The sequence below is a fragment of the Solea solea genome, unplaced genomic scaffold (genome assembly GCF_958295425.1).
Source record: "Solea solea unplaced genomic scaffold, fSolSol10.1 scaffold_144, whole genome shotgun sequence".
NCBI classification, from domain to species: domain Eukaryota; kingdom Metazoa; phylum Chordata; class Actinopteri; order Pleuronectiformes; family Soleidae; genus Solea; species Solea solea.
This window is the reverse complement of record NW_026704053.1, coordinates 5,001-12,500: the sequence shown is the minus strand read 5'-3', so window position 1 is coordinate 12,500 and position 7,500 is coordinate 5,001. Positions and strand designations below refer to the sequence as shown.

The 7,500-nt window shown below is 50.7% G+C and overlaps 20 non-coding genes across 20 annotated transcripts in view; 7 read left to right on the top strand and 13 right to left on the bottom strand.

Moving 5' to 3' along the window:
• LOC131450478 (5S ribosomal RNA) overlaps positions 1–35 on the bottom strand; it is a 119-nt gene extending 84 nt beyond the window's left edge. Inside the window, exon 1 of the ribosomal RNA XR_009235385.1 lies at positions 1–35. This exon is cut by the window's left edge and continues 84 nt beyond it. This is a non-coding gene — a ribosomal RNA (5S ribosomal RNA).
• Positions 36–340: 305 nt separating this feature from the next.
• LOC131450416 (U2 spliceosomal RNA) lies at positions 341–533 on the top strand. The gene has a single exon (XR_009235326.1). It is a non-coding gene; the product is annotated as a U2 spliceosomal RNA (small nuclear RNA).
• Positions 534–657: 124 nt separating this feature from the next.
• On the bottom strand, positions 658–776 carry LOC131450462 (5S ribosomal RNA). Its single transcript, XR_009235369.1, has one exon. It is a non-coding gene; the product is annotated as a 5S ribosomal RNA (ribosomal RNA).
• Positions 777–1,072: 296 nt separating this feature from the next.
• LOC131450476 (5S ribosomal RNA) lies at positions 1,073–1,191 on the bottom strand. The gene has a single exon (XR_009235383.1). It is a non-coding gene; the product is annotated as a 5S ribosomal RNA (ribosomal RNA).
• A 305-nt stretch (positions 1,192–1,496) lies between these two features.
• LOC131450427 (U2 spliceosomal RNA) lies at positions 1,497–1,689 on the top strand. The gene has a single exon (XR_009235336.1). It is a non-coding gene; the product is annotated as a U2 spliceosomal RNA (small nuclear RNA).
• A 124-nt stretch (positions 1,690–1,813) lies between these two features.
• Positions 1,814–1,932, bottom strand: LOC131450442 (5S ribosomal RNA). Its single transcript, XR_009235350.1, has one exon. It is a non-coding gene; the product is annotated as a 5S ribosomal RNA (ribosomal RNA).
• A 296-nt stretch (positions 1,933–2,228) lies between these two features.
• On the bottom strand, positions 2,229–2,347 carry LOC131450452 (5S ribosomal RNA). Its single transcript, XR_009235360.1, has one exon. It is a non-coding gene; the product is annotated as a 5S ribosomal RNA (ribosomal RNA).
• A 305-nt stretch (positions 2,348–2,652) lies between these two features.
• Positions 2,653–2,845, top strand: LOC131450412 (U2 spliceosomal RNA). Its single transcript, XR_009235322.1, has one exon. It is a non-coding gene; the product is annotated as a U2 spliceosomal RNA (small nuclear RNA).
• A 124-nt stretch (positions 2,846–2,969) lies between these two features.
• Positions 2,970–3,088, bottom strand: LOC131450441 (5S ribosomal RNA). Its single transcript, XR_009235349.1, has one exon. It is a non-coding gene; the product is annotated as a 5S ribosomal RNA (ribosomal RNA).
• Positions 3,089–3,384: 296 nt separating this feature from the next.
• LOC131450440 (5S ribosomal RNA) lies at positions 3,385–3,503 on the bottom strand. The gene has a single exon (XR_009235348.1). It is a non-coding gene; the product is annotated as a 5S ribosomal RNA (ribosomal RNA).
• A 305-nt stretch (positions 3,504–3,808) lies between these two features.
• Positions 3,809–4,001, top strand: LOC131450415 (U2 spliceosomal RNA). The gene has a single exon (XR_009235325.1). It is a non-coding gene; the product is annotated as a U2 spliceosomal RNA (small nuclear RNA).
• Positions 4,002–4,125: 124 nt separating this feature from the next.
• LOC131450438 (5S ribosomal RNA) lies at positions 4,126–4,244 on the bottom strand. Its single transcript, XR_009235347.1, has one exon. It is a non-coding gene; the product is annotated as a 5S ribosomal RNA (ribosomal RNA).
• A 296-nt stretch (positions 4,245–4,540) lies between these two features.
• On the bottom strand, positions 4,541–4,659 carry LOC131450475 (5S ribosomal RNA). The gene has a single exon (XR_009235382.1). It is a non-coding gene; the product is annotated as a 5S ribosomal RNA (ribosomal RNA).
• A 305-nt stretch (positions 4,660–4,964) lies between these two features.
• On the top strand, positions 4,965–5,157 carry LOC131450430 (U2 spliceosomal RNA). The gene has a single exon (XR_009235339.1). It is a non-coding gene; the product is annotated as a U2 spliceosomal RNA (small nuclear RNA).
• A 124-nt stretch (positions 5,158–5,281) lies between these two features.
• LOC131450437 (5S ribosomal RNA) lies at positions 5,282–5,400 on the bottom strand. Its single transcript, XR_009235346.1, has one exon. It is a non-coding gene; the product is annotated as a 5S ribosomal RNA (ribosomal RNA).
• Positions 5,401–5,696: 296 nt separating this feature from the next.
• LOC131450436 (5S ribosomal RNA) lies at positions 5,697–5,815 on the bottom strand. The gene has a single exon (XR_009235345.1). It is a non-coding gene; the product is annotated as a 5S ribosomal RNA (ribosomal RNA).
• A 305-nt stretch (positions 5,816–6,120) lies between these two features.
• LOC131450411 (U2 spliceosomal RNA) lies at positions 6,121–6,313 on the top strand. Its single transcript, XR_009235321.1, has one exon. It is a non-coding gene; the product is annotated as a U2 spliceosomal RNA (small nuclear RNA).
• Positions 6,314–6,437: 124 nt separating this feature from the next.
• LOC131450435 (5S ribosomal RNA) lies at positions 6,438–6,556 on the bottom strand. The gene has a single exon (XR_009235344.1). It is a non-coding gene; the product is annotated as a 5S ribosomal RNA (ribosomal RNA).
• A 296-nt stretch (positions 6,557–6,852) lies between these two features.
• On the bottom strand, positions 6,853–6,971 carry LOC131450431 (5S ribosomal RNA). The gene has a single exon (XR_009235340.1). It is a non-coding gene; the product is annotated as a 5S ribosomal RNA (ribosomal RNA).
• Positions 6,972–7,276: 305 nt separating this feature from the next.
• Positions 7,277–7,469, top strand: LOC131450422 (U2 spliceosomal RNA). The gene has a single exon (XR_009235332.1). It is a non-coding gene; the product is annotated as a U2 spliceosomal RNA (small nuclear RNA).
• The last annotated feature ends 31 nt before the right edge of the window (positions 7,470–7,500 follow it).

The following is a 7,500-nucleotide window of genomic DNA, read 5'->3' as shown; positions in this document are numbered from 1 at the left end:
AGATCGGGCGTGCTCAGGGTGGTATGGCCGTAAGATGACGGGCTGGGGACACGGACTCCTTTTATAGACTAGGCAAGGCCCCCTGCTCGTGGAGGAGCTCAAAAGTCAGCCTTTCGAACGTTCAAGAGTTTAAGTTGTTTTTGGTGGGCTTTGCTGTATGGCCGCGCCCTTTGAGTGTGTCAAATGTCAAGCAGCTGTCTGTCAAGGCTCAGAGGTGCACTTAGATCACCTTGGGGCGGAGATCAGCAGCAGCCTTTGTTATGCGCACTTAAAAAACATGGCACCACAACAAGAAACTTGTGTGCCAAGATCTTGAGTTGGCCCCAGACACTTGTGGGCCATCGCTTCTCGGCCTTTTGGCTAAGATCAAGTGTAGTATCTGTTCTTATCAGTTTAATATCTGATATGTCCTCTATATGGGGATTAAATATTAAATGCATTTTTGAGCATTGGGAGGTGAAAACTGGGGCTTGCTCTCTTCACTCCTTGCATTGACCTGGCATTGCAGTGCCACCAGGAACGGTGCACAATTCTCTTTTTTCTGTGAAAACCAAAGCAAGGCTGGAACTAGAAGGACGTTAACGTGTGCCTGTGCCCGTGCCCGTGCGTCAACGTAATTGCAAGCCCATGTTTCTTGTAAGGAAGCAGCAGTGTAAAAGCTTACAGCACCTGGTATTCCCAGGCGGTCTCTCATCCAAGTACTAACCAGGCCCGACCCTGCTTAGCTTCCGAGATCAGACGAGATCGGGCGTGCTCAGGGTGGTATGGCCGTAAGCCGACGGGCTGGGGACACAGACTCCTTTTATAGACTAGGCAAGGCCCCCTGCTCGTGGAGGAGCTCAAAAGTCAGCCTTTCGAACACACTGCACTTGAGCCTTTATCTCCACTACCTGCTACACTATATTCCAGTATTAGGAAGCTACATCGAGATGGGTAAGCTGCTGCCCATCTCCAAGCTTCTCACGTGCTTGCAGAGCAACATCCAAGGCTGAAACTAGAAGGACGTTAACGTGTGCCCGTGCGTCAACGTAATTGCAAGCCCATGTTTCTTGTAAGGAAGCAGCAGTGTAAAAGCTTACAGCACCTGGTATTCCCAGGCTGTCTCCCATCCAAGTACTAACCAGGCCCGACCCTGCTTAGCTTCCGAGATCAGAAGAGATCGGGCGTGCTCAGGGTGGTATGGCCGTAAGATGACGGGCTGGGGACACGGACTCCTTTTATAGACTAGGCAAGGCCCCCTGCTCGTGGAGGAGCTCAAAAGTCAGCCTTTCGAACGTTCAAGAGTTTAAGTTGTTTTTGGTGGGCTTTGCTGTATGGCCGCGCCCTTTGAGTGTGTCAAATGTCAAGCAGCTGTCTGTCAAGGCTCAGAGGTGCACTTAGATCACCTTGGGGCGGAGATCAGCAGCAGCCTTTGTTATGCGCACTTAAAAAACATGGCACCACAACAAGAAACTTGTGTGCCAAGATCTTGAGTTGGCCCCAGACACTTGTGGGCCATCGCTTCTCGGCCTTTTGGCTAAGATCAAGTATAGTATCTGTTCTTATCAGTTTAATATCTGATATGTCCTCTATATGGGGATTAAATATTAAATGCATTTTTGAGCATTGGGAGGTGAAAACTGGGGCTTGCTCTCTTCACTCCTTGCATTGACCTGGCATTGCAGTGCCACCAGGAACGGTGCACCACTCTCTTTTTTCTGTGAAAACCAAAGCAAGGCTGGAACTAGAAGGACGTTAACGTGTGCCCGTGCCCGTGCCCGTGCGTCAACGTAATTGAAAGCCCATGTTTCTTGTAAGGAAGCAGCAGTGTAAAAGCTTACAGCACCTGGTATTCCCAGGCGGTCTCCCATCCAAGTACTAACCAGGCCCGACCCTGCTTAGCTTCCGAGATCAGACGAGATCGGGCGTGCTCAGGGTGGTATGGCCGTAAGCCGACGGGCTGGGGACACAGACTCCTTTTATAGACTAGGCAAGGCCCCCTGCTCGTGGAGGAGCTCAAAAGTCAGCCTTTCGAACACACTGCACTTGAGCCTTTATCTCCACTACCTGCTACACTATATTCCAGTATTAGGAAGCTACATCGAGATGGGTAAGCTGCTGCCCATCTCCAAGCTTCTCACGTGCTTGCAGAGCAACATCCAAGGCTGAAACTAGAAGGACGTTAACGTGTGCCCGTGCGTCAACGTAATTGCAAGCCCATGTTTCTTGTAAGGAAGCAGCAGTGTAAAAGCTTACAGCACCTGGTATTCCCAGGCGGTCTCCCATCCAAGTACTAACCAGGCCCGACCCTGCTTAGCTTCCGAGATCAGACGAGATCGGGCGTGCTCAGGGTGGCATGGCCGTAAGCTGACGGGCTGGGGACACAGACTCCTTTTATAGACTAGGCAAGGCCCCCTGCTCGTGGAGGAGCTCAAAAGTCAGCCTTTCGAACGTTCAAGAGTTTAAGTTGTTTTTGGTGGGCTTTGCTGTATGGCCGCGCCCTTTGAGTGTGTCAAATGTCAAGCAGCTGTCCGTCAAGGCTCAGAGGTGCACTTAGATCACCTTGGGGCGGAGATCAGCAGCAGCCTTTGTTATGCGCACTTAAAAAACATGGCACCACAACAAGAAACTTGTGTGCCAAGATCTTGAGTTGGCCCCAGACACTTGTGGGCCATCGCTTCTCGGCCTTTTGGCTAAGATCAAGTGTAGTATCTGTTCTTATCAGTTTAATATCTGATATGTCCTCTATATGGGGATTAAATATTAAATGCATTTTTGAGCATTGGGAGGTGAAAACTGGGGCTTGCTCTCTTCACTCCTTGCATTGACCTGGCATTGCAGTGCCACCAGGAACGGTGCACCACTCTCTTTTTTCTGTGAAAACCAAAGCAAGGCTGGAACTAGAAGGACGTTAACGTGTGCCTGTGCCCGTGCCCGTGCGTCAACGTAATTGAAAGCCCATGTTTCTTGTAAGGAAGCAGCAGTGTAAAAGCTTACAGCACCTGGTATTCCCAGGCGGTCTCCCATCCAAGTACTAACCAGGCCCGACCCTGCTTAGCTTCCGAGATCAGACGAGATCGGGCGTGCTCAGGGTGGTATGGCCGTAAGCCGACGGGCTGGGGACACAGACTCCTTTTATAGACTAGGCAAGGCCCCCTGCTCGTGGAGGAGCTCAAAAGTCAGCCTTTCGAACACACTGCACTTGAGCCTTTATCTCCACTACCTGCTACACTATATTCCAGTATTAGGAAGCTACATCGAGATGGGTAAGCTGCTGCCCATCTCCAAGCTTCTCACGTGCTTGCAGAGCAACATCCAAGGCTGAAACTAGAAGGACGTTAACGTGTGCCCGTGCGTCAACGTAATTGCAAGCCCATGTTTCTTGTAAGGAAGCAGCAGTGTAAAAGCTTACAGCACCTGGTATTCCCAGGCGGTCTCCCATCCAAGTACTAACCAGGCCCGACCCTGCTTAGCTTCCGAGATCAGACGAGATCGGGCGTGCTCAGGGTGGTATGGCCGTAAGCTGACGGGCTGGGGACACAGACTCCTTTTATAGACTAGGCAAGGCCCCCTGCTCGTGGAGGAGCTCAAAAGTCAGCCTTTCGAACGTTCAAGAGTTTAAGTTGTTTTTGGTGGGCTTTGCTGTATGGCCGCGCCCTTTGAGTGTGTCAAATGTCAAGCAGCTGTCCGTTAAGGCTAAGAGGTGCACTTAGATCACCTTGGGGCGGAGATCAGCAGCAGCCTTTGTTATGCGCACTTAAAAAACATGGCACCACAACAAGAAACTTGTGTGCCAAGATCTTGAGTTGGCCCCAGACACTTGTGGGCCATCGCTTCTCGGCCTTTTGGCTAAGATCAAGTGTAGTATCTGTTCTTATCAGTTTAATATCTGATATGTCCTCTATATGGGGATTAAATATTAAATGCATTTTTGAGCATTGGGAGGTGAAAACTGGGGCTTGCTCTCTTCACTCCTTGCATTGACCTGGCATTGCAGTGCCACCAGGAACGGTGCACAATTCTCTTTTTTCTGTGAAAACCAAAGCAAGGCTGGAACTAGAAGGACGTTAACGTGTGCCTGTGCCCGTGCCCGTGCGTCAACGTAATTGCAAGCCCATGTTTCTTGTAAGGAAGCAGCAGTGTAAAAGCTTACAGCACCTGGTATTCCCAGGCGGTCTCCCATCCAAGTACTAACCAGGCCCGACCCTGCTTAGCTTCCGAGATCAGACGAGATCGGGCGTGCTCAGGGTGGTATGGCCGTAAGCCGACGGGCTGGGGACACAGACTCCTTTTATAGACTAGGCAAGGCCCCCTGCTCGTGGAGGAGCTCAAAAGTCAGCCTTTCGAACACACTGCACTTGAGCCTTTATCTCCACTACCTGCTACACTATATTCCAGTATTAGGAAGCTACATCGAGATGGGTAAGCTGCTGCCCATCTCCAAGCTTCTCACGTGCTTGCAGAGCAACATCCAAGGCTGAAACTAGAAGGACGTTAACGTGTGCCCGTGCGTCAACGTAATTGCAAGCCCATGTTTCTTGTAAGGAAGCAGCAGTGTAAAAGCTTACAGCACCTGGTATTCCCAGGCTGTCTCCCATCCAAGTACTAACCAGGCCCGACCCTGCTTAGCTTCCGAGATCAGAAGAGATCGGGCGTGCTCAGGGTGGTATGGCCGTAAGATGACGGGCTGGGGACACGGACTCCTTTTATAGACTAGGCAAGGCCCCCTGCTCGTGGAGGAGCTCAAAAGTCAGCCTTTCGAACGTTCAAGAGTTTAAGTTGTTTTTGGTGGGCTTTGCTGTATGGCCGCGCCCTTTGAGTGTGTCAAATGTCAAGCAGCTGTCTGTCAAGGCTCAGAGGTGCACTTAGATCACCTTGGGGCGGAGATCAGCAGCAGCCTTTGTTATGCGCACTTAAAAAACATGGCACCACAACAAGAAACTTGTGTGCCAAGATCTTGAGTTGGCCCCAGACACTTGTGGGCCATCGCTTCTCGGCCTTTTGGCTAAGATCAAGTGTAGTAACTGTTCTTATCAGTTTAATACCTGATATGTCCTCTATATGGGGATTAAATATTAAATGCATTTTTGAGCATTGGGAGGTGAAAACTGGGGCTTGCTCTCTTCACTCCTTGCATTGACCTGGCATTGCAGTGCCACCAGGAACGGTGCACCACTCTCTTTTTTCTGTGAAAACCAAAGCAAGGCTGGAACTAGAAGGACGTTAACGTGTGCCTGTGCCCGTGCCCGTGCGTCAACGTAATTGAAAGCCCATGTTTCTTGTAAGGAAGCAGCAGTGTAAAAGCTTACAGCACCTGGTATTCCCAGGCGGTCTCCCATCCAAGTACTAACCAGGCCCGACCCTGCTTAGCTTCCGAGATCAGACGAGATCGGGCGTGCTCAGGGTGGTATGGCCGTAAGCCGACGGGCTGGGGACACAGACTCCTTTTATAGACTAGGCAAGGCCCCCTGCTCGTGGAGGAGCTCAAAAGTCAGCCTTTCGAACACACTGCACTTGAGCCTTTATCTCCACTACCTGCTACACTATATTCCAGTATTAGGAAGCTACATCGAGATGGGTAAGCTGCTGCCCATCTCCAAGCTTCTCACGTGCTTGCAGAGCAACATCCAAGGCTGAAACTAGAAGGACGTTAACGTGTGCCCGTGCGTCAACGTAATTGCAAGCCCATGTTTCTTGTAAGGAAGCAGCAGTGTAAAAGCTTACAGCACCTGGTATTCCCAGGCGGTCTCCCATCCAAGTACTAACCAGGCCCGACCCTGCTTAGCTTCCGAGATCAGACGAGATCGGGCGTGCTCAGGGTGGTATGGCCGTAAGCTGACGGGCTGGGGACACAGACTCCTTTTATAGACTAGGCAAGGCCCCCTGCTCGTGGAGGAGCTCAAAAGTCAGCCTTTCGAACGTTCAAGAGTTTAAGTTGTTTTTGGTGGGCTTTGCTGTATGGCCGCGCCCTTTGAGTGTGTCAAATGTCAAGCAGCTGTCCGTCAAGGCTCAGAGGTGCACTTAGATCACCTTGGGGCGGAGATCAGCAGCAGCCTTTGTTATGCGCACTTAAAAAACATGGCACCACAACAAGAAACTTGTGTGCCAAGATCTTGAGTTGGCCCCAGACACTTGTGGGCCATCGCTTCTCGGCCTTTTGGCTAAGATCAAGTGTAGTATCTGTTCTTATCAGTTTAATATCTGATATGTCCTCTATATGGGGATTAAATATTAAATGCATTTTTGAGCATTGGGAGGTGAAAACTGGGGCTTGCTCTCTTCACTCCTTGCATTGACCTGGCATTGCAGTGCCACCAGGAACGGTGCACCACTCTCTTTTTTCTGTGAAAACCAAAGCAAGGCTGGAACTAGAAGGACGTTAACGTGTGCCTGTGCCCGTGCCCGTGCGTCAACGTAATTGAAAGCCCATGTTTCTTGTAAGGAAGCAGCAGTGTAAAAGCTTACAGCACCTGGTATTCCCAGGCGGTCTCCCATCCAAGTACTAACCAGGCCCGACCCTGCTTAGCTTCCGAGATCAGACGAGATCGGGCGTGCTCAGGGTGGTATGGCCGTAAGCCGACGGGCTGGGGACACAGACTCCTTTTATAGACTAGGCAAGGCCCCCTGCTCGTGGAGGAGCTCAAAAGTCAGCCTTTCGAACACACTGCACTTGAGCCTTTATCTCCACTACCTGCTACACTATATTCCAGTATTAGGAAGCTACATCGAGATGGGTAAGCTGCTGCCCATCTCCAAGCTTCTCACGTGCTTGCAGAGCAACATCCAAGGCTGAAACTAGAAGGACGTTAACGTGTGCCCGTGCGTCAACGTAATTGCAAGCCCATGTTTCTTGTAAGGAAGCAGCAGTGTAAAAGCTTACAGCACCTGGTATTCCCAGGCGGTCTCCCATCCAAGTACTAACCAGGCCCGACCCTGCTTAGCTTCCGAGATCAGACGAGATCGGGCGTGCTCAGGGTGGTATGGCCGTAAGCCGACGGGCTGGGGACACAGACTCCTTTTATAGACTAGGCAAGGCCCCCTGCTCGTGGAGGAGCTCAAAAGTCAGCCTTTCGAACGTTCAAGAGTTTAAGTTGTTTTTGGTGGGCTTTGCTGTATGGCCGCGCCCTTTGAGTGTGTCAAATGTCAAGCAGCTGTCCGTCAAGGCTCAGAGGTGCACTTAGATCACCTTGGGGCGGAGATCAGCAGCAGCCTTTGTTATACGCACTTAAAAAACATGGCACCACAACAAGAAACTTGTGTGCCAAGATCTTGAGTTGGCCCCAGACACTTGTGGGCCATCGCTTCTCGGCCTTTTGGCTAAGATCAAGTGTAGTATCTGTTCTTATCAGTGTAATATCTGATATGTCCTCTATATGGGGATTAAATATTAAATGCATTTTTGAGCATTGGGAGGTGAAAACTGGGGCTTGCTCTCTTCACTCCTTGCATTGACCTGGCATTGCAGTGCCACCAGGAACGGTGCACAATTCTCTTTTTTCTGTGAAAACCAAAGCAAGGCTG